General features: G+C 39.5%; 1 long non-coding RNA gene across 1 annotated transcript in view; it reads right to left on the bottom strand.

Annotated features, from left to right (window-relative positions):
- Positions 1 to 23,242, bottom strand: part of LOC125171828 (uncharacterized) — a 147,230-nt gene extending 123,988 nt beyond the window's left edge. The window contains exon 1 of the long non-coding RNA XR_007154434.1: positions 22,911 to 23,242. This is a non-coding gene — a long non-coding RNA (uncharacterized LOC125171828). The remainder of the gene's footprint in view (positions 1 to 22,910) is intronic.
- Positions 23,243 to 25,850: the final 2,608 nt, after the last annotated feature.

Below are 25,850 nucleotides of genomic sequence, written 5' to 3'. Positions count from 1 at the left end.
TCAAGAAAATCGTTAATTCCTAAAAGAATTTGATGGGAGAGTTAAAAGGTCTCTATCTGAAAGGCAAGACGGTGAGTACCTATACAGACCCACTGAGTGGTGTTAGCCATGTCATTGAATTTCTTCAAGCCTCAATTTCCTCCTTTATAAAACTATGGGCTTGTGCTTAAATAATCTTCAAGTGCCCTTACAGGCCTCATATTTTATCAGCTGAGACCTTGAGGATCCTCTAGCTGTGACCACCTCCTTCCACTTCATTCTGACCAGACTGGAGAATCTTACAAAATCTTTCACCCAATTGATCTGAGTGCATTTTAACCACAGAAACTCTAAAGATAGTATGCCTTTGGTCTGCTTTTCTGAACTGAATGACCTCTCTGCTTTGTAAAATGTATCTTTCGTTGACTTCAATAGCAACCACTTAATCCCTGGAAATTAATCGAGGGAGTTTGAGTTTGCATTTCCTTGGTGTTATTGGTGTATGGAAAATCTTGTTACTTAAATCTCACTGTTGTGTGTTACATGGTAATTTTTGAGAGATCATCATAGCAATCTCCTATTTCTGTTAAGTCTCTCTGAAAATCCAAATGGGTTTATTTCTTAAATTGCTAATAACCTTACCCAGTCAGACAAATTATCAAGTATATGGACTACAGTTGAACACAAACTCATTTCATTTGATGAAGGCAAGAAAAATATAAAGATTTCCATTTTGAGAGTAAAACTGCCAGGGTGAATTACTTGGAATGCAGTTCAACGTGATGAAATGCCATAAATTATACTGAAAATTTCCTTGTGTAGGTATTCAGCTCTGTATGCTTTTATTGATAAAACAGCAATCCCTCCCCCCTCCCCCCCTTTTTACAAGGAGTAACAATTACATTTCCCTGGAAAAGAATTTGACTTTTATTAGCTGACTACAGCACTAGTACAAAAACTCTTATTGTCTTGCACTAATTTTAGCAGAAAAAATATCCCCCCCCCCCCATAAGGTCAGCCTGGTACCCTCAGCATAATGTCACCTGCCTTGTGTGCTTTTGGTCTCTCCTGTAAGAGCAGTTCAAGAGAGCAAGTCATCGCACTTAACTTAAAAGCAGGAACCAAGGTGAAAGAAAAGTATTCTCAGATACAACGTAACAAATGTACTGCTTCATAAAGATGCTTTTTCAAACAAAAGTCTGGCAGAGCTCAGGAATCAGAACAGAAGGTAATACAGAGTTCTACCAGGCTGCACTTGTAGCTCTTGAAGTATGCTGGATGATTCCCCACACACTTTTCCCCAACTGGGCATGCGTTTTGGCAGTCAGTCTTCTGCTTAGATTCTGCCATTTGATTTTCAAGAACTTGCTAGAATATACAAAAGTTTAAAAAAAAAAAAGCAAGGTTTTTACATTCCATATCTTTGAGCAGAGTTTTCAATAGCGACCAGTTGCATTCCAAAGAGACCTGTTTGAAAGCTTGGACCAAACCTCTGCAAGTCGGAGAGGGAAAGGGCCTCATTCCCTGTGCATTAGTCACTCTGTAAAAGATTAATCCTAATAAGCTACTTTCTACAGGCAGGCACACCCAGGCTTTGCATTACATACCTATGATTTCTCAATATTTAGGCCAAAGTGTGTACACTCAGATGCTGATAGATATCGTCTTTCCAGAAACCATTAACCACAGTATTAACTGTAATAACTTAGTGAGGTTAAGGAATGAGGCCAAGCAGGGGGTTGTTTCGAGTTGCCGGGGAAGCGCTTGCTCAACCCAGTGTAAAAGAACACATGGATGGAACTTAGGTTTCTAAAAACACAGCCTGAAGAAAACCTAGTCCAGTATCTCTTTGTTTCATCTCTTCCACACCGCCATCCCTTCCTCTGTGTCTTTGCTAGGTCAGTTTTCAGCAGGTAGTGCTGCTTGCTTAATTGATTTCATCAGTTAATGGCAGCCACCGTGATGGAGTTTGGAGTTTTATACTCCAGAAATCAGCATGGAGACAGAACTTCCCGATACCTTTGCCAGACCCTGGGAGGACAACCACACACAGGGCTGCTAAGCTGACCTGAGCCATTGCTGCAGTTCACTACCTTTGCGCCATGACACCGCCCCACACTGGCCCGCTGCTGGGGAGCTGGTGGACAGGCCTGTGGCTGTGACTACATTACTAGGAGTTCAGGGTTGATGCCTAGCCATCCTTATTCCAGTGCAATTCTTAAATTAAATTTCATTTATATTCCATGACTGCTTTGCCTTATGAAAAGGGTTTTCTTAATCTTATTTTTCTCACCTATCTCTTGGGACTTTCATGACCACTGAGATTGAGAAGACAAAAAGGTAAAGAAACCGAAAGAGATTAAAAAAAATCGAGATAAAACAAAGAGGGATGTGAAGCAGAGAGAAGCATAAATCTAGTGGAGGATTAGATAGGAAATTGAGCTTAATGAATTTAAGAATAAATGTTAATTTTACTGACCCGTGTGTGTGTGTGTGTGTGTGTGTGTGTGTGTGTACACGACTCTATGTATGTCACAGTGCTCGGTGATGCGTATTTATCAAGCAGATTGTGATGCAGTCTCTCACCTTCAAAGGCTTACCTTTCAGTGGGGGAAACAGGTCAATAATATTTGCTAACATTATTTTTTGTCATTTGTGCCAAGTTTTAAGCAAAACACACGGTAGGCTGTATCACTTTCGATCCTCTGTGTACTATACGATTAGGTACTGTTAATATTCTCATTGTGTAGATTAGGAATCTAAGGCTCAGAAAAATTAAGTAACCTTGCCTAAAATTATACAAGTGATAAAGAGGCAATCTGGGAATCAAGCACAGATCTCCTAAACTCAGGGATCATGTTCTCTAGCATTATGATATAGTGGCTCACCAAGGATACAATGAAGAATAATAGAAGCAGACTGGAATAAAGGCTAAAAAGGAGGTAGGAAAGAGCTGTTTGAGAGAACAAAGGAAGGAATACTTAATTTTAAATGGCTTCATTAGAAAGGTACTGTTGATCTGTGACTGTGTCAGTGGCTTCAAGATCTGTGACTGAATGTCAGTTTAAAGTGTTTGGGTATTGTTTCAGGACCTGAGGTGCCCTCTCCCCTTTCCGATTCAGGGTAAAAACTTCAGGCTCTGTGACCATAATACCCAGCACACTTTCTTTTGTGGAAAGTAGCAGAGCAATAGATGTGTACTTGCACCTGAGGTGAACAGCCTGTAAAATCAAAGAACAGAAACCAACAGAATGTGGCGTTGGGACCACAAGAATTTGCAGAGGCAGCAGGAGCAGCCAGTTTCTGTGCACACAGCCTTCCTTTCTCTGTGAGAATGTAAATTCTATGAGGTCTGGGATGTTCCTTACCCTGCACGTTGCCACCATGTCAGCCACTAACATGGTGCCCTGCGAATGTAACCAGATAAGTTAATGAGTTTAAGCAACGTTAGCATGGGCCTCATCACGGGTTCTACCAGGTAACATTACCCTATCTTTGCTCACCACTCCGTCTTACATCTCTGACCTTCCTGCTGAGTTTATGTTTCTTTGATTGGAAATATGTTCTTCAGTAGTCAGCACTTCACTGAGATTCTACTTGTGATAAACTCAGGTTTTTTATAGACAATATTCTACTTTACCCCCATTCTTGAATAATAATCATATATGTAATAGACTGGTTCCACATTTCATGTTTGACTGCTGGTCCTTTTCGAGTCTCATCACTTGCCCATCTCCTTCTGCCACTCATCTGGGAAAACTGATAATAAGAAAGCCTGGGTGACAGGGCGCCTGGGTGGCTCAGTCGGTTGAGCGTCCAACTTTGACTCAGGTCACGATCTCACAGTTTGTGGGTTTGGGCCCCTGGTCAGGTTCTGTGGTGACAGCTCAGAGCCTGGAGCCTGCTTCGGATTCTGTGTCTCCCTCTCTCTCTGCCCCTCCCTCACTTGCACTCTGTCTCTCAAAAATGAATAAACATTATTATTTTTTTTTAAGAAAACCTGAGTGAGGGGTTCCTGGGTTGCTCAATCGGTTAAGCGTCCAACTTCACTCAGCTCAGGTCATGACCTCGCAGTTTGTGGGTTCAAGCCCCACATCAGGCTCTGTGCTGACAGCTCAGGGCCTGGAGCCTGCTTCAGGATTCTGTGTCTCCCTCTCTTGCTGCCCCTCCCCCAAACATGCTCTGTCTCTCTCTCTCTCAAAAAAGAATAAACATTAAAAAAAATTTTTTAAAAAGAAACCTGGGTGCTCCCTCTTTCAGAGTTAATAGGAAATTCAAATCATACAAAAATGGTCCATATGAGAAATTCTTAACCCCTATACAGCTCCTAACTTCACCATCAACCTCAAGCCATTTGCCCCTCTCTGCTGTCAAACCATACATCGGACCTACTTGGGAACCTGCTCTGTTCTCCCCAGAAAGCTTCATCGTGAATGTGAAAAACCTTTCCATATCCTCATCCACACAGATGTGTGGCATTATTAGTTTCGACATCTGAACCATGTTTTGGGCAAGGGTGGATCCATTCTGTCTTTGAGGGGTGACCACAGCAATTGGTACAGTGAGCAAGGTATCTAGGCAGCGACTTCGTGTCTTGCTTTGCCTCACTAAATGACACTGCTGCCTGCTGACTGGTATGTTCCTTTAGCTGTGTTGGTACCTCCTGGAAAGTTTGTGCCTAGAACTGTGCTTCTTCATACTGCATTTGCCGAGTCCCAGTAAACCCAAGTGGAAAGCTTTGATAATTGGCATTTAAGGACAGGGCCTTAAGGATTGAGGCCCTCTTTAAAGGGGCCCTGGGTTGTGTGCCCATCTGTATGTCTCAAGATTGAACGTTTTTTCCTGATTCCAGCCATGGAATCGAGCCATAAGCCGTGACTGATGCTAGTACAATGGCAACAACTCTTACTTTGTGACCCGTGGTTTTGACTCTGGTATTGGTTCCCATCCTGCAGAGCTCTCAGGAGAAAGACAGATACCCTGTACACCATATAGATCCATTGGGTGGTCAGTCATACGGAGGCAGAACACTTACCATATGGCATGCTGATGTCCATGCACCTACAAGCAGATTTCTCACTGGGACCCAACAAAATGCCTTTGCTGCTGCTGCTAACTATGCCTCTGTCACCTAAAAAATATCTTGGTACTCAGGATTATAGGGCTAATGACCACAGCAGGCCTGTGGCACAGCTAAGTCATTAATTCAACCATTGCCATGAGGTAGGACCTTAACCCTGATGATAGTAACATGAAACTCAAAGGGGAAGAAGTATAAATATAAGCAAGGTGGAGAGGACCTCCTTTAACTAATTAAGTAACTGCAAAAGCAAGCAAACAAACAAACAAACAAAACCCTGAATTTTAAAAACCCTGAATATAGGGTAAGAGAAACAAAAAATGAACACAAGGTCCATAAATTGACCCAATTGGAAACCCAAATTTACTAAAATAAATTACACTACAAAAGAGACATCATTGATTGGTTTTTGTGCGTCTATAACATAGGTTCTGAATTTAACATCCACTGAGATAATATCAATGGGGAAACCTCATGGCCTTAATCAATACTGGGGCTCAAATTACAGTTATACTTGGACATTCCACTAAATTCAAACACGATATCACCTGTAATCTTAGGGGAGTTGTTGAACATAATGTAAAGCACAGAGATATAAAATGCATCTTAACCACTGGAACTATTGTCTTGCTTAAATTTCCCATAGCCATATTACCCAATGGCCTAAAATACCCCATAATGGGCACAAATAATCTGCCCCAATGATAAGTAAATTAAAATTAAATTCTTTGGGATGTACAATTGACTTAGGAAAAAGATCTGACAGACATTTTCACCTCCCTGTCCCAAGTTAGAATAGTCAATATGCCCGTTATAAAGTAAAATGAGGCTTTTAAGGATTGAACCCTATTTTAGAAAAGGGCAATTATCTCTACTGTTACTTTATTTCAAAATCCAAACTGGTCTGTTTTTAACCTGGAAGGAATGAATGGCATCTCATGATGGATTACTACAACCATAACACTGTGGTCCTCATATACAAAAACTTTAAACCATGAAAACTCTGGATCATGCAAGGAAATCCTCACTTCAGCCCCTGACTGTGTAACCATCACAAGAGGGTCTCCATTCCATATGCTCTCAAGCTATTTTCAGAACTGCTTTGGAATCTGTTCTCTCCGTAAAGCCTCATTCTGTGATTAATCAAACTTTTCGTATCTTATTAGTGTTTGTGTGGCACCATCAGTCATGATATTTGAGCTGAATTTTGACTGGAGACTGCATCCTTATCTGCAGGGTGATCACACAGCATGGTTTCAGTTGATGACTATGTGGGTTCAACATACTGACATCACTCTTTTGATTGCTAGTATTGTCATTGATAACGTTGCTGACAGTATATTTTTATTCTTTCAAAGGTGTTCTTTCTTTTCCTTGGATACTTTTAGAAACTTTTTAAAAATTTGAGGTTCTGGAGTTTCAGCATGATATGTCTAGGTGCAGATTTCAGATTACGTGTACTGCTTGAATCTGATAATTCATAATTATATAAATTTGGAACAAGTCATATAAATTTGGAACAATTTCTCAATTATCATTTCAATATTGTCTCTTCTCCATTCTTCCTGTTCACTTTTTTTTGGCTTCTTCAGAATATGTATTTGACTTTTTTTTTATTTGATCCTCTATGTCTCTTAAACTTTTTTCCATTGTATCCTTCTCTTTATCTTTCTATGCTATATCATAAGAATGTTTCCAGAGATCTGTCTTCTTGTTTCCTAATTCTCTCTTTAGCTAGATCTAATCTTGTGTTTAAATAGATCATTAGTTTTATATGGCTGTATTTAAAAATTTTACATGTTCTATTTCCACTATTTCAATAGTTGACTAGTCTTTTTTATAGTATCTTATTCCTATATCATGGTCTCATTGTCTTTCAAAGTAGTTATTTTAAAAGTAATTCTTTTAAAGTATTTAAACTTCTTATGTGAGAGGAGGTGTGAGTTGATTTTGAATAAAGATTTATCTGTGAGAATTATATTCAAACTTTTGGGGGGTGTCTATCCCTTCATCCTGTGTGTGTGTGTGTGTGTGTGTGTGTGTGTTTGCTTGTACACATCATCCCAGCTTGGGCCCATGATATGTAATTTCTTAGTTTAAGGGGGTTCTTGCTCATACTGATTGGAAATCATACCTGCCTAGAGGAAAGCACAAGATTATAAAGATTATAAATTCTCAAGTATGCAATTCCCTCCCCGCTACTTAGAGCTCATGTTTATACAGAAAAGCATCCTTTTTTCCTACATAGGTGGGCAGTTTTCTTAAATTTATGCTTTTGTTTCAGATTTAGAAATAGGGTCTCAGTTGCTACTCTCTCTCTTACTATGGCTTCTATACCTTGCCTCTTATTCCTTGGTTCCTGAAACTGGTAACCTCTTCCTACAAGCACTGAAGTATCAGTGCCTACTCATGGCATTGCTTGTCAACCAATTTCCTATATATTTTTGAACCATGGGGTTTTCCCTGACATTCCTGTGATCTGGCCTATGCATTTAAAAGGATGTATGTTATATATCTGTTTCTCTAAAATTTCTAGGTGTTTCACTGCTGGGAGAGTTTTCAAGCTATCTGGTTTGTCATTGCTTAGAAATGGAAGTCATCAAAAAACATTCCTTTCTTCCATTCTCTAGTATGTACCTGGTGTACTTTGAAACTGGAAGGCACTAGAATGTGGAACATGTCAAATTTCACAGGTGTGGATGTCTGGATGCTTTTGGAGTAAAGGAGTGGTATTTCTACACATTATCCTAGACTCTTTATGGAACAAGTTTCTCTGATGCAAGATGGAAAGTAGCTATGTTGTGTTGGTATATGTGCATACTTATCATACTTATCATAAATGCATATTTATTTGTGTACTTCAATGGATACATATATAGCCATAGATATTTTACTTTGGAAATCACTGCTTGTCAGCTTCTGATTCTGTCTTACCCAGCTGTGTTTCTTAATTACTTCTCCTGAGGGGTGACACTCACCAGAGTTCCCAAAGCCATCAATATTTTTTTTTTCTCACAACCCACGTGCAGTGGAATCTAATCACCTCAGCCCTAACCACTGTGCTCTTACATTCTGTGTGCTACTAATTAGATCAAAGGCCCAGTGAGCCTGTAATGACCATTGAGCTCCTGAGTCTTATCCTCATGTGCCCAAAGTTCCTTGACTCAGATTTTGTTTCATTTCATTTTCTTTTCTGCCACTGTCTTGAAAACTCCTATCCTGGGAAACCCTATGCCTGAATCTGATTCTGTTCCACTTTATTCTGGCAAGCGTCTTGCCTTGAGAACAAAATACCTGCCCTCAGTTGCTGTTATGATGATGGAGGTACTACAACCATCATCATCATCAAACCTCTTGAAGGATTCTTCCAAGTATAGTTCACCTTGGATTCTCTACCCACTTTAGTTTCTAATTGACCTGAAGCCCTGGGGTCTCCTCTTGGGAAACAGAGTATGTAATATTTTCTAAGTTTCTAAGTTGTCTAGCCATGTTCCTTGGACACCACATCTTGCAAATCTTTTCCCTATTCATGAGAGGTATCATTAATCTTTATAACCAAGTTTCCAGAGAAGTTATCCAGTGCTTGTATAAAGCAAATAAAAATGTAATCCCTGAGAGTGATTAACTATATATTTATACATATTCTCTTCATTTTATAAACAGAACATATAAACAGAAGATGCACTGCCAAAGTATTCATCTGGGCTAATAATTTTGATATTTATTTGCAGGTTTGCCTTCGCTATCAATCCTCAAAGTAGAAATAAGACCTCTTTCTCTCTGAATTTTTATTTTTATAAGATGATTGTGCCTTCAATGGCTGCTCTTATTATGAGCATTCAATTCCTATTCTCCCAACAAGTAACTTAAAGTCATGATACAAACTGTACCATAAAAACTGGCCACTTGAAACGTAGAACCTCAATGCAGATACTTTCAATATTTTAGTAATGAAACAAAACTCTTATTTTAGTTCTCAATGAATGTGGGGGAGAAAGAGAACTCATAAAATTAGTGGGTGAGGGAATAGAACCAATTAGAACAAGAACATGGTGCCAACAAGGGTTTTCAGAGAATGAGGGATGAGCTTTGAGAGAACACAGGGATGAGGACAAAATGGCAAGGAAATGCGGAAGGAGCTATTCAAAGAAAGAGAAGAAACAGTCTACAGAGAAGGCCGGAAAAGATTGGGAGACGTTTTCAATTACCAAGACAAAGGAACTGGGCAAACACTTCTCAAAGGGTAGAAAAGAACAAAGACCCTACTGCAGAGAAAGAGTGGTTCCCCCCATTTTTTTCCAGGGTGGGGGGTGGTGTTTGGAGGTAGAATTTGGTGGAGTCTCCTGGCAGACATTTATTCAACTGAATCTTGTAAAATTTATTTCTGGAATTTAGAATTGGAAAGTTGGATGTAACAGAATATTTAAGTAAAAAAAAAAAAAAAACTATGTAAAATATACCAACAGCAAAAATATGAAGTCTTATATAACTTTTAAAACATTAATCTTATTTTTCCCCAGGAAATGATTATAATTCCATCCATAACCATACGAAAGATTAATTTGAAATTTAAAAAACCTTCACATGCTCAAATTATTCTTAATAATCAGGAGGTAGAATGTGTTTTGTGGGAGTCAGAATTAAAAATAAAGTATATAAAAGGATGCCATGAAGTAAAAAAGCAGCTGAGGTCTATTTTTTTTTAAGTCTTAATATCTACTAAGCAGCCCACATAAAAGAACCATGTATCTTAACATATTTGTCATATTCAAACATAGTAGTCATATTCAATGCATTTTAAAATACCACCATATATATACTTCATAAATGTAATTCAGAAAAACTTTGCTAATTTTCACTTCCCTAATCTGCAAACCCCCAGTTCTCACAAAGAACCCCCCAGTCTCCCCTCACTTCTCAGCAAAGATTTAATAGCTGAGAGCTCTATCGTGTTCTCGTATTACTGAGACTTCATTATTTTTATATGCCACACGACGGGACACTTACTAATATACTATTAAGTATTATCATAAATAATTAAAATGCAACTACACTTGACAAAATGAAAGAACAGAGTGTATTCTGTGTTGCAGTCAACTTGTGTGTGTGTTGGCCAGAGCGAGCTAAGCACATATTTTAAAAATAGAAAATCAATTACTAAGAGCTGCCTCCATTGGACTGCAATGGGCCTACCTCTCATTAGTGTGAGTTAGTGAGGTCTCGTTCTGGCTCCTACCTGTCAATTAAATCACAGAGTCATTATAGCATTATCACTGTTAAACTGAAAAAAATTAAAGTACCAATAAAACTTTGTCTTTGTGCCAGCATTTTCCACATGGTTGTTGCTTTCCATTCCTTGTTGATTTGGTATGTACAGGTCTTTTGCCGTCCCTCCTTTGCCTCTCACACTCCGAGGCAAGAATTTACTGTCCTATTAATTGGTCAACATAGATTTAGAAGCACACACCATGTGGTCAGCACTACACGGACAATGCTCAGGATATAGAAGTGTAAGTAATAAATAGTCTGCCTTCAAGGAGTTTACAATATAATTTTGGAAATAAGATTAGCATATTAAAAAAAAAAAAAAAGAAAAAGAGTGGCCTGTATCAGAACATGTACAATTAAGTTTTAAACTGTGTGGTCTTCACCACTGGAGCTACATGTTAGAGGACACTGAATCCAGAAAAACTTCCTTGATTCTATGAGCCTGGATTAAGTGTTGGTAATTTGTTCTCTGTTAACAGCCTGCATTTGCTGTGTCAGAGTTGCCATTTATGTGGCAATAATGGAATCCATGTAATGTCATGTAACATCTCTCACCAGCCCGCAAGCGCCTTGAGGACAGAGGCTGGATCTTGTTTGCAGCATTGTTTCCGCCCACAGGAAGTTGTGGGGAGCACAGGGCCAGATGGAATTGGAGACATAGGTGCAGCTGCCCGCAGGACCGCTAGGGGCCTTGCTGCTGTTTGGCCTACAGCCCCCAGTAACTGGGAAACCAGCTAAGGCTTTGCAGCCGCCAAAATGGCACGAGCGAATTCAGGTTTTGAAAAGAGTCCTCCATCCACAGTGTATGGAAGAGGGGATACAAATGAACGCGGGGAGCTCAGATAATTTGAAATAAACATTTAGTTAAGTAAGGAGGGGCGGCCAAAATTAACATGTGTTTGTGGTGTGATTTACCCAAATTTGGGTAATAGCCAGGTTTTCTTGGCCAGTAACGTGGAAGTGCGGTTATTGCTCTGTTATTATAAATCAGCTCATTATTTCTGAAGGTAAACAACTTACATTACATTACTATCACCTTCGATAATCTTTGATAGTCTGGAATATGTGGTGTGTTCGAAGCTGGTTATGGATATTGAAGTAAATTCAAGGTGATCCAGAAACAGTCTCAGCACGTTTTACTTGATCTCCTAGCAGGTGGCTTGCTGAGATCCTCCAAATGGAATATTTTGTCTTCTAAGTCTACCATTAGTTGCTAATCTTACTGGGTGTGCAGTCCAAATGGCCACATCTTAAGTCAAAGTTTGCTGTCCCCTTTGTTGAGGAATATGCAAATTTCCAGTCAATGTGCAAGAAAAGAAAATTAGTGTGAGCCTTTAGGACTCCCTTGGTAAACTGGGATTACTTTGGGTTTCCAGATGTGGCTCTGGTCTGGGAGTAGAGTTCGGGGGTGGGGAGCATGAAGTTTTCACAGGCTGTAGCTAATTCCACCTGATCCACAGGACAATTGTTTTCTCCTCATGTTACTCTCCTTCCTTTAAGCCTTTCAATAGCTCTCCATTGCTCTTTGGATCACTTCCAAAGCTTTAATAGGGTCTGCCAAGCCCTGCATGGATGGGCTGCCTCCTACTAACCATGCCAGCTTCATTTCACACCTTTCCCTCCAGGTGTTCAGGTACACAGGTCTTCAAGCTCCTTCAATGGGCCCTTCTTCCTTCCACAAAGGATGCGTGATCTCTTTCCATACGCTGCCTGGAATGTTCTCTACCCCATTCCAACCCCCACCTCCAACTTTCACTGTATAATCGATTCCCAGAGTTTCTTTAAATCTTTGCTCATTGGTTACTTTTTCAGGCAAGGCTCCTCTGATGTCCTCCTCCCACTCCCTCCACCTCAGACTAGGCAAAACTGGCTCATTTTATGCCCGCAAAACACTTCACATTGTTCGCAGCACTTACACTTGTATTTTTAATTTATTTGTATCATGATTTGATGGATGCCTCCCTGTCATCAAACTGTGAGCTCTGTGAGGATAGTAGGCATGTCAGTCTTTGTACAACATCATATCCATGGAGGTTAACACAGTCCCCGACACAGACTAGAAGCTCAGTAAATAAATATTTTTGAGTAAACGACTAAGTGATTGAGTACCTACTTCTAATAATATGTTCCTGTACTTTTTCTCCTTCTCTGTGATCTCATAACCATCTGCTGGAACTTGGGTTTTTCTCTGTATCTCACCTTGGGTCACCCACTCTATATGTGCAATGGTACCTGCTCCCATTGTCTTAGACAGTGGACATGAGAGCATGGTACCCACCCCGGCAGAGGCTTACTTCCAGGAAGTCCAGTATAAATCCACAGCAGGAACATTAAGGTCCCCCATTGTGTTCTCTTGCAGCTGAGAAGAGACAATAAAACAAAAATGTAAAAGGGCCAAGAGGCCTTAAAGAGATCTGTATGTACTAGACCTTTTGGCTTATCCTCTGCCATTTAAAAGGGGTGCTCTGGACATTATGAGCCTATATATTTTATTTTTCTAGATAAGGTAAGATTTAAAGAGAGTTGGCCTCAAGTAAAAAAATAGGAACTGCACTAAAAACCATGGATAATTAGACTATCATAAATTCACTTAAAAGTTCATCTTTCAGGCTCTACCAGTGGGATTTCTAGAAACATAAATAGCCTGCTGCACGTTCCTTGTAACTTTGAAGAAACACAATTTGTTTCCCTCCTTTCCTGTAGTGCATATGTGGTAATCCTACCATCCCCATAAAGAGAAATTACTGAAGGGCAATTATAACCTTTGCCTAATTTTGTATTCCTTTAATTTCATTCTTGCTATTCTTTGCATGGAAGCGACTGTTGTGGCAGGGGAGACGGAAGGATGTGGGGCAGACGGTCACTGGGAAATGGAGAAAGGCCAGAGGTCGTGATGAAGTAGGAACAATGTAAGTCACGATTTGTCTCACTGTTGGTTCTGTGGGCCAGGGTTCCCGCAATTTGCTTCTGGTTGTCACAGGCACAGCCCTGGAAGGCGCAACCGAGGGGTCCCTGTGGGAATGGACAGGGATTGACTCCAGCAGCATCAGCTGTAGGAATGCACACATGCTCTCAGGGGTGGAAGCAGGAAAGCCAGCCAGGGGCCTTCTGGGAGACTTGTTTTTAGACCTCTTTAAAGTTGCAGTAAAACGGCAGAAAGTAGTTTTGAATCCTCTTTTGAACAATTTTATTGTCTGCTCCCTTTGCCACAAGGGGGGTAATGTTGATAAACTGCTAAATAATCAACTTTTGTATATTTCATTTGAAAACTTTAAAATTTTAAATACTCACTTTATGGGCTTGGTAAAGCATGACAGGGACTCAGTGCAGGCCTCCCCGCACTCTTCTGGTGGGTGGATTAGAGATGCTTGGTTTAATAGCACGCTAAGGGATTGCCACTGGCCTGAATCCCACCCCCAGTCCATGACTCACTGATTGGAGAGGGTTACTATGTCTGGGAAGCAAGTTTCACATATTTCCAGGGAAGAGGCTAGGCCCAAGATAGAAGTGGAATCTAGTCTTCCAGCGTTGATTGGGGGAATACATCATATTTACTGGGAAAGAACCACATAGATGGAAGCAGATCCCAGATTGGGGTGGGAGGAACCCAACAACATCACTATTTAATGCTTTGGAATATTCATGTATATTTTGAAGAGACGGATCGGGTCTTATTCATCTTTGTATCTCCGATGTTTTGTGCAGTGCTTGGCACGTAGTAGGTGTTCAATAAATATGTGAATGAAAAGCAAACTGAGTAAGCCTAAAATACAATTGGCTTCTATATTAGTTTCCTAGGATTACTGTGAGGAATTGTCAGAAAGTATGTGACTCGAACAACAGAAATTTATTGCCTCACCATTCTGGAGGCTAGAAGTCTGAAATCAAGGTGTCCGCAGTTTTCATGCTCTCTCTGAAGGCAAGAGGCAAGATCTGTTCCAAGCGTCTCCTCTGGCTTCCTGGTAGTTCCCTGATTTGTGACAGCGTAATACCAATTTTTACATGGCGTCTTCCCAGTGTACATGTCAGTTTCCAAGTTTCTCCTTTTGACAATGACCCCAGCCATATTAGATGAGATGTCCACCCTATGCCACTATGACTTCATCTTAATTTCGCGAATTACATCTGCAATGACTGTTTCCAAACAAGATCACATTCTAACATATTGGAGGGTGGAATTTCAACATCTGATTTTGGGGGGTGGTGACACAATTCAACCCACTACATTTCATTGTGCAATGATTACACTTGAATTTGAATTTATCATTCAAATATTCAAAGAGCACTGGTTGGTTAGGTGCTTTCCTGGATGTCAAGAGATGTGTTATGGACTCAACTCAGTCATCAACCACTGTGTTAACACAAACAAGAATTTCATTTGAGTTAATAATGAGGCTGGGATATAAGATCTTTCAGGTGCTTTTTAGCTCAAACGCTCTATGATTTTCTTAGCCATCTATTTGAAACACATCTCTTTTGTTTGTTTGTTTGCTTTTTGTTTTGTTTTGTTTTTTCGAGAGAGAGAAAGAGAGAGAGAGAGAGAGAGAGAGAGAGAGAGAGAGAGAGAGAGGCACGCTCCTAACCAGGCTCCACATCCTGCATGGAGCCCAAGGTGGGGCTCGATCCCATGACTCTGGGATCATAACCTGAGCTGAAATCAAGAGTTGGACGCTCAACTTACCACCCAGGTGCCCTGAAACATACCTCTTATATGGCTTTTTCTTAGTGCTTTTTACATATTGCTGAACATTTATTATTTTTTTAAATTTTAATGTTTATTTTTGAAGGAGAGAGAGACAGAGCACAAGTGGGGCAGGGGCAGAGAGAGAGGGAGACACAGAATCTGAGGCAGGTTCCAGGCTCTGAGCCATCAGCACAGAGCCTGATGTGGCGCTCAAACCCACAAACTGTGAGATCATGACCTGAGCCAAAGTCAGACACTTAACCGACTGAGCCACCCAGGCACCCCTATTGCTGCACATTTAAATTGAACTTTCAGAATTCTATTGCAATTGAGTCCAGCAATGTTTCTCTAAAGAATCCAAGAGTTTGGTCCTCCTGTTTCAAAGAACCCAATGTCCAGAGTTCATGAAGTCAGGGACCATATCTGTTTCTCTTACTTCTGAATTATAATAGCTAACATACGGCCTGGCACTCAATAATAGTAAATACTCAATAAATATGTGTTGGATAAACATTGAATGAATGAATGTACTTATTGCAAAATTATTTCCATAAAATTTGGTAGTCATGTTCATATATGTTGAAACCTTTCTTCCTCACTGTTCATATTTACTTATAACTACCAATCCCAGTGTATCTTAGAACTTAAAAATCTCGTGTTGAGTGTCCAGAAATCAATGGCTGTCTAGAGATAAAATCATTTCAAGGTATCTAAGGGATTATATGAAATATTTGGAGCATTTTGAAGAAATTAAGATACGAGAAATAGTCATTGTATGAAAAACAGCAGGAAATGGCATTTGTAAATATCCTACAGTGCAATCTGGCAGAGGAAATCAGCACCTCTCCATGGACTTTTCTTAATAAATCTTACAGTCTATATTTCTGTATATATTTTAGGTTATTTTAGGTGATGGGAGACCCAGGTATACATGAAAGACAGAGCATAGTAGGAAGCTGAGAATATAGGAAGCATTAGTTTCTGCGTTACCTCAATGTTTGCGTACAATGGATCACATATGGTACTCAACAGGGGGTACATGGAAAGAGTCAAGAAGAGTTTACTCTGTGCATAGTAAAAACTATAAGAATTTTGTTGAGTTATTATTATCTAAATCCCCAAAAGACTTGGTCTCTTATACCACTTTCAGGGCTTTAACACTCTTTCTTTATTTTCAAGGCCTCAGATTTAAACTCGTCCGAGAAAAATGCAAGAAGCATTATTTCCGAAGTCGCTGTGCGGCTAAGCCAAGAGTCCTCTGTACTACCCAGTCAATCCCACCAACAACAAGATTTACAAAGGAGGACATAACCTGCTAAGAGCAATAAATAGCAAAATTTATGATGCAACTAAATTCTAAAAACATTTTAATAATTGGAGGGAGAATTTTAAGTTAGAGGAATCCAGTCTAAGGAGTACTTCATTCCTCCATTTCCACCTAACCCAAGCAACCCCCTGCTAGTCAAACTGCAACATGCCATTAACCTGGAATGGGGAAACTATTTGAAAAATCATACAGGGTACAGAGGTGCCTTCGTCCTCCTGAACAGTAAATGGAACAGGACTCTTCCAATGACAACGCTAGAAAATTATATCTAGTTTAATTTTTCTCCGACATCCTGGTTTCATTTATGAGACTGTTCAGTTCTCCAGGGCTGCAGTCAAAACCAGGAAAGCCTTTCTGCCAAAGAAGAAAAGGTTTCCATTTGACAGAAATACTGTTCAGAGTGATTGATTTAAAAGTGCTGAACTCATATTCAGAGTCTGAAATCCAGGAACCGCCAGCTGGGCTGGGATTCAGAATTACAAGGATGGAGTGAGTTTCTGAGTTGTGATGCATTAAGCAGTGGGGGCAATTGCTTTCCTCACCTATCTCACAAGGGATGGAGGAAGGGAAACCTTTAAAAATTAAGAAAGAAATCTTAGAACTGTTGAGTTACTGTGTCTTGCTCTGCTAGAGGCAGAATCACGGTTTGCATTTAGTAGGCAAACTTTGGTGAGGAATTTAATACATCTTTGGGTAACTATGAATTGTCTGAAAGGAGAGTTGGAGAAGACAACATAAATAATAGAGGAAAACCAGATAACTAGTTTTACTAAAGCTGGACTTTAGTAAATATGTGGGTGTTGGAGAGCATAATGGACCTGTTTAAAACAAGCAAAGCATTTCCAGGGTGTGAACTAAAAGGAGTTGGTCTACTGGAAAAAATATCTTTTGAAAATCTGCAAGAAATAGTAAGCACGAACAATGGCGCTAGGGGATTAAGACATATAACGTTAACTTACTCTTTTAATTTGTGTACTGTGGTTTTTAACAGATGGATTTATCAGTGGTTTGCTGTTTCTTCTTCTTTTTTCCCTAACGCATGCTGAGCTATTTCCTTGCATGCCATTTTAAAATAAAAATATTTTTAAAGGGGACACCATGTTAAGGAAGATGTATAAATAAGACAAGTGCTAATTACAGTGTCTAAAAAGAATGCCTTTGCCCTGTAAATCGTGGCACAACTGCTTACACAGGGAATGAGGGAGCTCCATGCTGGGGCTGCACTTTCTTTCCATCAAGTCACAGAGCATAAATCTGGGCAATAAATGATCAGAAGGTACTGTACTGTGTAACTTGTACAATGTTCATAAAAGAAATTAATGAACAAATAAATATTCTCTGATGGACGAGCTGGCAAAAATATATCTCACAAAAATGCCTTCCCCTTTGGTTGGGGGAGAAAGGCATGGGAGTGACATCTCTTTGAACAGTGTGCCTGGTCTCAAAGAGATTAATGCTCAGAAAGTAATCTTAATGGCAGCATCTGAGAGCCCAGACATAGGCCAAACCCCTGTGGCTGTCACTAGGGGATCTGCCCGTGGCAAGGAGTCAGGATCAAGCTATTCTCGCACCTTCTGCTCACCAAACCACCAACCTACGTGGAATTCTCAGAGACCTAAATATTGATTTGCAACCACACAGAAAAGTTTGTGTGTCTTCATTCTTGAGTAGAAGGAACCCTACAAGCTTGGAAATCTGCAAATAAACAAACAAACAACTTTTCTTGAACAAGTACTCAAAGAATGATAATGTCAATTTCTGTCCTCTGAGTTTTGGTTGGATAGTATAGAAGTGCTCTGAGTCAGTTTCGCTGAGCTGCCTTAACAGTGAATACCACCAAAAATGCCACTCTCATGATCACCATTGCTTGGGCAGGCATACATGATGGCTCCATATTGCCTGTGACAGTGAGCCTAAATTCTGTGGTGTGGCCTTTAAGGTCCTGATCAATAGGGCTCTGTTTCCTGTTCACCAACATGGGCCACGACTTCCAAAGAGAAGTATTCTACTTTTTCCTCGCTTTCTGTGTCACCACTGGCTTCTCCTACCCTCATTCTTGGTTTCTTGTCCAAAGTTTCGTGCATATCACTTCTTCCTTGGCCTTATATTCACCCGCCTCTCCAAGAATGCATTCCCAGCCCACTCTGCAAGGCACACATTAGGCCCCCATTTCTCTGAGAAACTTTCTCAATGGCTCCATCGCATGACTTCTCTATTCTTTAAATTTTTGGTTTTAGAACTTGATAGCACACTGAATAAATTTTCTTGTAATTGCTTCACGTCTGTTCATATTACCTTCCAAAGTAGGCCTAAGCCTTTTGAGGTCAGAGACGCTTTTATACAAGGCCGTGGCATTTCATGTGAATATTGAAAGTGGTCGACTGGAAATAGTGCAACTGAAAATATTGACACTCCTCACTTGATGCACAAAACTCAAAATAGTTTAAAAATGAATTTATAATTTAGAAAATTGCCAAGAATTTTTATAATTTCAAAGTTTTATGCTTTCGCCCTTTATGCTTTTTGCCCCTCTCTTCAGCTGCTAAACAGAAATACTCTCCTTCTGTTAGTGTCGTTTGAGCCATGCTTCTGTTGATCCAAAATAAAATTTTAGTAAGTTTTTTGGTAACTATTCTGTGGTTATCGTAATTTTGATATAATTATAATTTTTAAATTACACTCTATTAAAAGTGAATCCAATCATTTGTCAGCATTAATGCTTAATAATTTGTACTAAAGACTGTGTGCCAAATAACCTAAATGGAAATTAGATTGTTAAGAAAATACTAAGAGGGGCGCCTGGGTGGCTCAGTCGGTTAAGCGGCCGACTTAGGCTCAGGTCATCATCTCACGGTCCGTGAGTTCGAGCCCCGCGTCGGGCTCTGTGCTGACAGCTCAGAGCCTGGAGCCTGTTTCAGATTCTGTGTCTCCCTCTCTCTGACCCTCCCCCGTTCATGCTCTCTCTCTGTCTCAAAAATAAATAAACGTTAAAAAAAAGATTTAAAAAAAAAAAAGAAAATACTAAGAAAGCCAAATTGCCACCATGATATGCTGTGAATCATTTAGGACAAAGTCCCCTGTGAAATTCTAGAGGTAGTATGGTACCTCCCCCCACCCCCAAATCAACATTAAAGCAAATACATTTTAGAATTCTTGAAAACTGTGAAATAATATAGTCAAATATGATTTAAAATGAAATAAAAGAGGGGCGCCTGGGTGGCTCAGTTGGTTGAGCGTCTGACTTCCACTCAGGTCATGATCTCCCGGTTCGTGAGTTTGAGCCCCGCATCTGGCTCTGTGCTGATGGCTCAGAGACTGGAGCCTGCTTCTGATTCTGTGTCTCCCTCTCTCTGCCCCTCCCCTACTCATGCTCTGTCTCAGAAATAAATAAATATTAAAATGAAATAAAAGAGATAAAAACCTCTCCTGATAGTATGGCTTTAAGACCAATACCCCCAAATCTGTGCCAAAACTATAATGCCCATAGACGTTTGAATAAATCCTGGCATGCAACCCCCCCCCCCCGCTTTATATTTATTACATTAATTATGAAAATTCTGAATTCTGAAGACTTACATGCCTTTGTTTTGTTATATTGTTCCCTAAAGCATAAGACTGCCACATAAAATATAGGATGTCCAGTTAAATTTGAGTTTCAGATAAACAACAAAGGAAATACTGATACAAGTTTCCTCTTAATATTGCATAAGACCTACTTATAATTAAAAAATACAATTCATTGCTTATCTGAACTTCAACTTTAACTGGGTATCCTCTATTTTAGAAACTAGCTAGATGATCTGTAGTTAAAACCCAATGATTATGTGTATGTGTGCATGCACATGTGTAGAAAACTAGTTTGAAAGAGACTTAACGATGAGTCATCAGGTACAACTTCTTACCTAAAACAGGAGTCTAGTTTACAATGGCCTTCTCAGATTATTTCTGATTTAATACATTGATGGATTTTATTCCACTTTGGGACAGCTCTAATGATTAGAATTTTAAAACAAAATTACCATATCTTCCTAAAATTTTCTGTCATAACAATAGAAAATAAGTCTACTCACTATTTCAGAGGATATCTCCGGAATATTTAAAGACAGCTATATTGTTCCATTCTCTGACTCCTACTCCTATCTCCTCTATGCTTTGTTTTCTTTAGGCTGAGAAAATTACCATTTCCTTAAGTCATCTTTCATAATGACTTTAGTTTTCAAAGCCTTTACTATTTCTAGTAATTATTCTCAAATATCATTATGATTTGACATTGTAGAACCTTTGAAGAATATTACTGGATAAGAATCTCTCTTTCTCTCTCTCTCTTTCTCTCTCTTCCTCTCCCTCTCTCCCTCTCTCTGTCCCTTTTCCTTTCCCTCGCCTCTCCACTACCACCAGTGACCTGGGTACATAGTAGATACACATCAATCATCTTTCCTAAGACCTTCATGACACTTCCATCTAGAATCACTCTATATTTTGTCTGCGTCCAAGTGCATTTTGTGCTTTTCCTTGGATGCTAATTCCTATATTGAACAAATGTGTATTGAATACCTACTATAAGCCAGCTGCTATTCTAGTTTTATGAGACTAGTAAGAAATAAAGACAAAGGGCCTGCTTTCATGGAGTTTACATTCAAGTGGCAAAAAGCAAGAAATAACCCCCAAATTATATAGTTTATGTGATGATAAATAATCTGAACACAAATAAAGCAGGATAAAGGGGATGGAGGTAGTGGTGGGTAATTGGAGCTATTCTACAGAAGGCGGTCAGGGAAGGCCACTTTGATCCAGTCCCATTTTGCAGAAGCCATGCAGATATCTAGGGTAATAACATTCAGATTAAAAAAAAATCACAAAGATAGCAACCTGAGTTGGGAGTATGCTTAGTGTGAGTGGCAAGAAAGCCAGTATACCTAGAATGGAGAGAGCAAGGTGGGGAGGAAGAGAGAGGAGAAGGAGGAGGGGTCCTGGGATTGCATTCAGGTTATTTCTGAGCAAGTGATATTTGGAATACCAAACAATAAACTCTTAGGGAAAGGACTATCGGGGGAATGTGGGCAATACTATTTGAATATGAGAGTGATATGCCTGGGACACTTCCCTCTCTGTGGATTACAGCTCTGATTGATAGGAGAAAGAGACAGGAATTGTTTTTCTTTCCCTCACTGTCCTACTTGCTTTTCTCCTAAAGATGAAAGCTTGAATGATTACAGTGGGCTTCCTTCAGCTAAGGGAGATGTCCTTTGGTTGAAACCATATCAGCAGGTGCATCTTCTGGCTGGAGCAGCCAAGGGAATTCTTACTTCAGTGTTACTGGCAATCTTTGTTTCAAGAGTACTCAGAATGCTGCCTAACACATAGTAAGGGAGAAACAAATGTTTCCTAAACTAGGCTGTCAAACCACTCAATCTGTGTTTCTTTACCTCTGTTCATTAGGTTGATAAAAGTCTCATCAATTTGGTAAGACTAGACCTATTTCACTTGATTCATTTGTTGACCGCTCTTCTCCCGGGTGTAATACTTTCCCAGAGACTCTTCCAAATTTTTAATTCAAATTGCATCAAGTGGTCTTCATGAATGGCCACTAGTGATGCTTTCTTTAATCTAATTCCGTTCTTGGGCCCGGTTATCACTGCAGATGACACTGCTATTTATAGATACCCCCACTATATTCATTTGTTCTGGTGCTTTCTGCCCATTACCATAAGGTACACATTGACTTCAGAAACAAATAGTATTTTGACCCCATCTGGTATTTATTACATGCTTGCTTGCAAAATTCAAAGTTCCGAATGCCTATACCAGGTAACTGCCCTTGTCCCATTGGTGATCTTCCTTTTCTCTCCTCAAGATACCTATCAATTCCTCTAAATTCCAATCCCCATAATCTCTGAACTGGAAGTCTCCAGAATACTCTATAACTTTCCACTGTTGCCCCATCTACTCTTAATTAGTGAAACTTTTAAATTTCTCCCTTCTACAGGATTCCATTTCTTCTTTGTATATTGTTGGAATGCAGTAAATAAAGATTGAGTGACTAGTTTCTATGTGTCATACTGCCTTGCTTTATTTAAAATTTTCTCAAGCACCACTTCCTGGCAGACATCTATTTTGATGAACTATCTCTCCAAAACTATCATCATTAACACACTTACTCTTGTGTGGCAAGTATGCTTAAAGTTACAGAGAGATGGGGTGGGGTAGAGAGATGAGAGAGTTAATTATCAGAAAATGCTCCATTAAGTGAGGCCAATGAATGTCCCATTTAAATTTGAATTCACATTGTGAGTCACAAAATCTGCACTTCCTAAAAGGTTCCTGGTCTGTCCCACACGACAGATGTTCGGCAGATACATTTTAAAAAGCTACCAATGTCTATAATCCACAAAGCTCTTTCTCTTTTGGTAACATTAGTAAAAGAAAAACACATTTATTCTCCTTGCTAAGCTTAAAACAACAACAGGCGAAGCGGGCTAAGGTTTCTTCCTGCCCTGTCCTGTCTTTCTCTTTCAGCCACATTATAGTCTTACTCATGCTCTGAATCAAAATTAGGATGAACAGACAGTTACCTTCGAGTACAAACGAAGAGGGCTAAGTTGAGACTTGGGGAGGGGTGCTCACAATTGTCCCCCAGTGGCCAGTTCTTTCATTTTTGGAGACACGGTCTTCGTATGTATTTATTCTTCTGCCCCATATGGATGTTCGCGAAAACCATTCTGTGGTTCTCCTCCTTTCTGTGTTTCTCCCTGAATTCTACTATGGCAGTCTGGGCACGTATCCAACATCAGTAAATGAAAATCTCTTCATGCAGCCCAGCTTCAGCATTGCATACCAGCAGTTAAATGCTGTCTTTCCTGTCCCACATCCAAACGTTAGCATATACAATATCAATAAGCTATTCCTTTCATCTTCCCAACACTGTAGAGGTGTTTATATTTGTGTGGGACATTTAAGCAATTCTAGCCAATGGGCTTGTACATGAGGCTAGGCCCCAGGCAGGGAGCAGCCTCAATTGGAAACAGGAACTGAAAGTGTTCTTGGTAAAACCTGGCCTCTGCCTGAATGTAGCTGTCTCACTCAATGCCTGACCTTCTTTAAAGAGGTCACCCTCAGAATTATGGGGCAGTTTGATAAGCTGGAATATACTAATTTATTGGCCATTAAAAAAAGAGGAAACTTTATTTGGATTACTCTGCTTTCTTGAAAACTTTTTTTTTTTCATAATTAAAAACATCTGGAAGGCATTTTAATATATCATAAACAAGAGGAAATCCAAAGCACGTGACTTCGAAGAAAATGATGCAAATAGAACTCCTTGCCAAAATTTACTGTAATCTGTTTTTCTTTTTTCCGGGGTGGGAGTTTGGAGGTGGGGGATTCAAGAAAGGAGGGCAAATGAGAATAACATTGAAAATTCTACAGAGAAAACAGTTATTTCAAAATTAGTGTACTGCTATTTTTGGCCAGCGTCAGAAGACATTACACATTGGCAGAGCCTCTGAAATATATTTGGTTTCTTTTTAAAAATTAGTCATTTTACTGGTAAATTTCTTTCTGAAATGGATAAATAATTAAATAAACACAAACTAAATTAGGAGGTTAAAATAAGAAGTAGAACCAGAGAGGAGACATCTTCTAGGGTGAACTTGGGTAAAGAACCAGCTATTTGCTTAGTATTTTATTCTTCCTTTTTATATCCCTCTTTTATTTGGATAACAGCAACATAAGGGTACATGCAGGTCTACTACATATCACCTCAAACTGATGCCTGCCTATGATATTTCAAATGTTTTCCAGCTTGTCTTTCATCAGATAGGGCATAAGCTACCTTATGATATAAATGATGTGTTTTGAGGACTTTCTTCCTGTGTTGACCCTGGAGGTAAATGAGAAATAATCACCCATCGCCAGAATTGAATTCTCTTAGTATTGTGGCTAACACCACACACACACACACACACACACACACACACACACACACCCCTACCCCTCCGTAAAACAGACCTAAAAATATCAGTGTGGCCAATGTTAACCTTATTTGGCTTCCAATTCTTGGATGTATGCTTAATAAATTCATGAAATAACAATATACTTGGTGCAGAGTCTATTTTTAAATATATAGTTTATAGAAACTCATTGAACTGCTGTAAGTCTATAATTACACAAAGTATGTGAAACAATCAGTTGTATTTTATAAGATGTAGGAACCTCTATTTTCCTGGACAAATTCCAGACTCGGTATCATGGAAAAGCATGAACTAAAGGAAGACAAACCTATGTTGAGATTGTGGCTTGGTACTTCATAGCAGTGACTTCTCTGAATTTCAAATTCCTCACCTCTAAAACAGAAAGTTGTTATCTACTTTCTCCCAAGAAATAAATGAGATAATGCTTATACGTAAAGAATCTGGCACAGTTTCTGGCAGTGAGAGCTCTAATTATTATTATTGGTATTAATTTATCATTATCCAAAGTACCCCATAAAAAACAGTTGGTGGCAAGACATTTTGCCAATTTGTTTACAATGCTCCTTCTATTTTGGGGAGGGGGGCTGCGATTCTGCTACGCAGTTCAGTTGATTGAGTGATTAACTCACTCCTTCATTACATTTTTCCACCTGGGTTTGGGCTCTGGCCTCTAGGCCCTAAGGCAGACACATTCAAACCCTTAGATGTGGTCCTGATATTCCAGGAGCTCTAGGTCTATGTAGGGAAACAATTAGCTACAAAACACCCATTCATCTAGTGCCAGGCATTGTGAGAGATGGTACAGATAAGAATGAGTGAGACAAGCTTCCTGCTTGGCCAGAGGAGCTCAGGGCTGGATTTGCCTCTCCAAACCCAGGTAGAGATAGAAACAGCTGGCCAGCTGAGGAAAAGGTCATCAGTATTCACTATGAAATTTGAGGGGTGGGTCAGAGGTCAAGGTGTACTTTGATGCAACATGGGAGACTGAAATAAAGCCCATAAAAATGGGTACTTAGGGTCCTGTTTATAAATATCTGTAAGAAAAAAACTTATTTAAATATCAGTCAGCCAGGGAGCCTGAAGTTTACATTTTCCAAATTGTGGGAGATGGCTATATGGATAGGGATTAGAGGTGGGGGGCAAGATATTCAAAGAGGATGGACACTGAAACCAGAAAGACAGGGCTCAATGTTCCAACTCTGTAATTATCCAACATGAGGCATTGAGCAAGTTACATAGCCTTTCTTCCCTTTGACTTCCTCACCTGCAATATAGGAATAAGATATATTCAGGGTCATTGTGAGGATTAGTGTTAATTTATGTTAAGAATTTAGCAGACGGGTAGCACTCAATAAATGGTGTCTATTATTATTGGCCATTATTATTAATCATCATTAAGAAGGCCAAAGGACTTATTTAATTTATAATCATTTTCCTTGCAATGAAAATACAATTCATATTATTTATAGATTTACATGCTTTTCCTATATTGATAGTATGAACATTAGCTAGTGTTTGGTCATTGGCCATGGTTCTACTATA

The sequence above is a fragment of the Prionailurus viverrinus genome, chromosome C1 (genome assembly GCF_022837055.1).
Source record: "Prionailurus viverrinus isolate Anna chromosome C1, UM_Priviv_1.0, whole genome shotgun sequence".
Taxonomy (NCBI): Eukaryota; Metazoa; Chordata; class Mammalia; order Carnivora; family Felidae; genus Prionailurus; species Prionailurus viverrinus.
The sequence above is the reverse complement of the archived record's forward strand: the minus strand, read 5'-3'. Positions and strand labels throughout refer to the sequence as shown.